General features: G+C 38.9%; 1 long non-coding RNA gene across 1 annotated transcript; it reads right to left on the bottom strand.

Annotated features, from left to right (window-relative positions):
* Window positions 1-5,060: 5,060 nt before the first annotated feature.
* Window positions 5,061-5,684, bottom strand: LOC139026920 (uncharacterized). Its single transcript, XR_011478903.1, has 3 exons — window positions 5,514-5,684; window positions 5,206-5,290; window positions 5,061-5,078 (listed from the first exon to the last, which is right to left on the bottom strand). It is a non-coding gene; the product is annotated as an uncharacterized lncRNA (long non-coding RNA).
* Window positions 5,685-5,844: the final 160 nt, after the last annotated feature.

Below are 5,844 nucleotides of genomic sequence, written 5' to 3'. Positions count from 1 at the left end.
CTATACATTAAACCTAGTCTACTTTACATAATATACATCTACATATCACTAACAACCCACTATTATACATTATAACCTAGTCTACTTTACATAATATACATCTACATATCACTAACAACCCACTACTATACATTATAACCTAGTCTACTTTACATAATATAACATCTACATATACTAACAACCCAACTACTATACTTATACCTAGTCTACTTTACATAATATAACATATCACTAACAACCCAACTACTAAATACATTATAACCTAGTCTACTTTACATTATTTAAAACCTTTCTGAATGGATCAATGATTTCCCCCAGATCAATCATGTCGTTTTAGCCCTTCTGTCTTCATTCTCAGATACATTTAGAAAACAACAGATTGAAAGACAATAAATAGCCTACTGTTAGTGAATACAAAAACTGTGAGGCATGGCCTTGTGTTGCTATACTGTCTAGAACTACCTTAACAAACAGTGACTTATAATTATTATTATTTATTATTGTTGCGTACTGTTATAACTACCTTAACAAACAGTGACTTATTATTATTATTAATATTATTATTATCGTTGCTGTACTGTCTATAACTACCTTAACAAACAGTGACTTATTATTATTATTATTATTGTTGATGTACTGTCTATAACTACCTTAACAAACAGTGACTTATTATTATATTATTATTATTGTTGCTGTACTGTCTATAACTACTTAACAAACAGTGACTTATTATTATTATTATTATTGTTGATGTACTGTCTATAACTACCTTAACAAACAGTGCTTATTATTATTATTATTGACAGTTACATGGAGATGAAATGTCACAACTGCATGTTCATGTGATGCATTAAATCACCTGACTGTTTCTATGTCTGTTAGTAAATGTTTGTTAGTAAATTATTTCTCAAAAGAGATAATGGATAAATGAGAACAATTGACATTCAATAATTAGATGTCACCATGTTAACCACAACCAACATGCTGGATCTCTGTTTAGTTGTCTCTGTGTTAACCACAACCAACATGCTGGATCTCTGTTTAGAGGTCAGTGCTCTAAAAGAGTCTCTCTGTGGAGAGAGAGGAGGGGGCCCTGCCTCTAAAATGCATCTCTCTGGGGGACATGACACCAAAGCTAAGAGGTAAGATGACAATTTTATGAAGATTTGATTAAGTTTATTTCCAAAATAAATAACTATTTAAAAGATGAATGCACTTACTGTAAATCACTCTGGATAAGAGCATCTGCTAAATCAGGGGTTCTCAATCCGGGGTCTGTGGAGGTACTGCAGGGGTTCTCAATCTGGGGTCTGTGGAGGTACTGCAGGGGTTTCTCAATCGGGGTCTGTGGAGGTAAAGCAGGGGTTCTCAATCCGGGGTCTGTGGAGGTACTGCAGGAGTTCTCAATCCGGGGTCTGTGGAGGTACTGCAGGGGTTCTCAATCCGGGGTCTGTGGGGGTACTGCAGGGGTTCCGCGCCATCCTGACTGTACTCGTTGCAATGGAAGACATTTGATAGAATTTTCACGACACGACCACTTTGCCTACTATAATTATTGCCTAATATAATGGAATGCATATTTTATTAACCAATTCTGATCGTTGTTACAAGCAGAATTTTGACAATATTACTGTTATATAACTAAATATCTTTGGCATAGTAGCATCAAGTCCCTTGCCAAGAATGTTGCCTACGACATTGCAACAATGTTCATTTTCATCCAACACATATTACGCCCTAGATGCCTTCAATTGCCCAATTTATAGCCATGTCCAATTTAGGATAATTATTTAACAACGTGATGTTGTGCTCCAAAGGGAGAACTTGAAATAACATGATGTTGATAATTAAATAATCAAAAGAAAAACGTGTTTATTATACAGTCTTAGAAAAGAAGGTTCCTTATAGAACCAAAAAGGCTTCTATCACTTCCTTAATATCAATCAATCAAGTTTATTTTATATAGCCCTTCGTACATCAACTAATATCTCGAAGTGCTGTACAGAAACCCAGCCTAAAACCCCCAAAGAGCAAGCAATGCAGGTGTAGAAGCATTTATTAATGGTCAGGGACAGTATGAGTGTAGCCAGATCCTTTTCACTCTCTATCCTTATTTCAATTTGTCGTTCACCGGATTCATCATCATCATCGAGACGAGGTACAGACGAACGACCTGCTAGTTATCCAAGCTAGTCAGTACAGCTAGGTAAGCTAGCTAGCTACTCTACCAGCAGCATCCTAGTTATCCAAGCTAGTCGGTACAGCTCGGTAAGCCAGCTAGCTACTCTACCAGCAGCATCCTAGTTATCCAAGCTAGTCGGTACAGCTCGGTAAGCTAGCTAGCTACTATACCAGCAGCATCCTAGTTATCCAAGCTAGTCGGTACAGCTCGGTAAGCTAGCTACCTACTATACCAGCAGCATTCTAGTTATCCTCCCTCTCTCGTTGACTGATACTAGCTACCTCTATCCGGTACTCCTCTCATCACTAGATGGACGGTAACTTTAGTGTTTAACCCCTCTGTGTCCAAGGACCAAACTTTTGAAAATTATTTTCGGGGTGCCTCAAGTAGGCTGGACACATTACGTTTTTAACAACGTATTTTTCTGATGAAAACTAGTTAATTGCATCTGCCATGGAGCCCAGTTTCGTAGTATTACCAATGAATGTACTGGGAAAATACGTTTTTCTCAACCAGAGGTGACAATTAATGTTCAGGCTTATTGATAATCGTTATAGTAATGAGGTATAATTTCAAAACATGAGCATAAAAACAGGTAATAATAAACATGAATCATCATTATATTACTTCACAGTAATCTGTTAAATGCTTTTTCAGTCCTTCCTCTTGCGTTAGCAGTGTGGAAAGGGACAGAAAGAAGCACACAGGAGTTTTCCTGTGAGGGGGAGTGGTGGTGTATCCAGGGAGGAAACTAAACTAATCTTCTGAAATGTCATTTGTGGCATTATGCTGCCATCTATTGGGATTATGTAGCAACTGCAGTAGTACTGAATAATGTGTAATTCCTTACTAAAGTAGTAATTACTCGACCCAGAAGGCAAGCGAGAAAAAGTCCAGTTTCCCGTCTCACTTTGTAAGGCTTTATCCACAGCACTCTTGTAGACAGTAAACTTTAGGCTTGTCTCTGAAACAGCGCAGTAAAGTGGGCTGACATTGATTGAGATCATTCCATTTAGATTCTCATTGTTGTTGAGAATGAGAGGAACACATATACAAGCACCAGAAACTCCTGAATGCTCAGATGAACAAAAGCAGTACACCTTGTCCCTTGGTACAGCCCCCATTCCTCTTAAAGAGCTGTGTGCCCACATTCCTGAGTTACATGGCTTCATTGACATCAATGCAAGCCTCTTCAGGTTCCTTCATAGAAAATCAGATGCCCTTCACAAGCTGTTGAAAAGCCAGTTTTCCCAGTGACAGAATGCTCTCTTATTCCAGTGTGGACCTGTCTGCTTCTTTCCCAAGATACTTTCATTCTTCTGTTTGGTATGAAGACACCACAAGGTGTGTGTACATCTCAGTCAGAGTCTTGGCGCATCTCTTCTCTCTTCTGCTTCCAGAGTGTCAAGGACTGTGTCAGAAATCCAAGCAGAAGATGGAATGTTGGGCCACATGATGTCGATCCTTGATGTCTTTATGTGTGAGATGATTCTGCTGGCCAGTCCTCATCACTGAATCGCTTCCTGAAAGTACTCCTCCTTTCTGGGTCATTGAAACCCTCGTAACCTCTGTCACCTGGTCAACACACCCTGAAGGATCTTATTGCTGCTGCAGGTCGGTAGTCTATCCGAGGAGAGCAGAGGGAAGCAGTATTTTCCCCTTGATGAGATTGTCAGCAGAACATCCCTAGGCTTGACTCTGTGACGTCACAGCAGATCTTTTATTCTGAAGTCTGGGGCAGTCGGCACTCATCCAGACCATTCAAAGATGAACAGAACTTTGTACTTGTTGGAGATGGAAGATCCTGATTTGTTTGGTTTCATGAGAAGTGATTGAGAAGTTTAATGAAAGTGTGTTTTTCCCCTTTCATCCAAATCAGCTCCGACAAAGAAGGAAAATACAAATTGGACATCCTGATTTGCTTTCCTTCAGCCCAATCCAGAATGTGAACTTCTGCACAGAGACTGCTTTTTCCAATGCCAGCCGACTCCCTTTGTCAGCGACAGTTCTGATAGGTTTGTCTTGTCATTAAAGGGTTTGAAGATGTCGTACATTTGATTGCAGTCTTCTGGTCTTTGTTGTTTCCTGTTTGTCTCAATCTGTCTCAGCGCTCATGTTCATTATAACCTCTCCTGTTCCACCCTCTTGTGATGTAGAGCTCTGTGTAAGATCTTATGAGAAGTGTTGGTTCCTGTTTAGCGCGCATCCCCTCAAAACACATTGAAACTTCTTCTTAGATTAGAACTTGAGTTCACTTGGCAAATCACAGCAAGCTCATCTACGAAGAAATAACACAGAGATATTAATATTACGTCTGTTTTATGCCTTACAGTATTTAGGACTGTTATAAAGTTTAACATTATTAATAATGTATTCTATTAACTGACTGTATAATGTGTAAATTTTTCATAATGCATTACAGAACTGGTGTGAACTGATATCATATTATTTATTGTATTATTGATGTATTATTAATGTGTCTCGTCTCTCTCCTAAATGAATCACCACAACACATCCCTGCTGCCTACTTGATGAGGTCACTAGGGTTGTGTTCAGCCTGCTACCAAATCATTTGAGTTACACAGCTACTTAGCTGTACTTTAGCTAACAGCTTCTAATGTTATAAAACGCATTTCACATGGAGGCAGAACAGCTCTTACATTTTTCCAGTGTGTCAGCAAAAGCTTCCTTCTGGTTCATTTCCTCAGGAGGTGCCAGTGTGATCTTCAGAGCCCCCTCTCTGGCACTGCTCTCCTGCTTCTCCATCTTCAGCATCCACCACTTCCTGTATCCTGCTTCTGACTCTCAAAACCTTCTGGGAGTTCTGGACTAAGAATCCTCTTGAACATCTTCAGCTCGTTCTTCACAAAGGTTCATAGTTTTTCTCTTCAAGCATCTGAAATAAATCAAGTAAATAAGTTAAGTAAAGAAGAAATGCTTTCTCATTAACACATTAATGAATGATTGACAGATCAACTTTACTTGAGGTAAACAAAAACAAATGTACATAACAGACCACATACACTGAATATGGAGGCCAGGTCTGTTTGATGACTCTGGGAAGACTGACCACTGAGAATCTCTGACTCTGATCTCTCCTGTTGGTTTCTGTGGACAAAACATGAGATTACATCTCTTCGTCCAAGAGTACACCACACACACACACGGAGGAATGTTGTGTTTGTTTAATATTGTTTTAGGACTATGAAAATGGACAAAAGGATTTGCCTATGGATATGAAAAAACAAAATGAAATGGGAAAATGGGAGAGGAGAAATACAGGAGACAGTGTTGTTTAACTCACTGACCATGACTCATTAATTCTTCTTACCTTGTGTCAGTAGAAAAGTCTCCCTCTCTAAAGTTTATAGGATGATTCATAGACCGGTCACTCTCATGGACACACAGCTGGGTACAGGGGAGGCTGGTCTCTCCTGCTTGATTGGACTTCAACATAACAGAGACAAACATTACATCTCTCATCTACTCTGAGCTCAGATGGGAAACATAAGAATAGTTTCATCCAAAATGCTATATATCTATTTTCAGAAATGTTCGTAAATTAGCTTTTATTGTTTACAGGAATCGATGTGTATTTTCACTATCTAATCATGGCATAGTGTTGTTCAATGACAGTACTACTGTTACATTTTGCCTATTCT

This window comes from Salvelinus sp. IW2-2015, unplaced genomic scaffold, assembly GCF_002910315.2.
Source record: "Salvelinus sp. IW2-2015 unplaced genomic scaffold, ASM291031v2 Un_scaffold6365, whole genome shotgun sequence".
Classification (NCBI taxonomy): domain Eukaryota; kingdom Metazoa; phylum Chordata; class Actinopteri; order Salmoniformes; family Salmonidae; genus Salvelinus; species Salvelinus sp. IW2-2015.
Note: the sequence above shows the minus strand (reverse complement) of the source record. Positions and strands in the feature narration are given on the sequence as shown.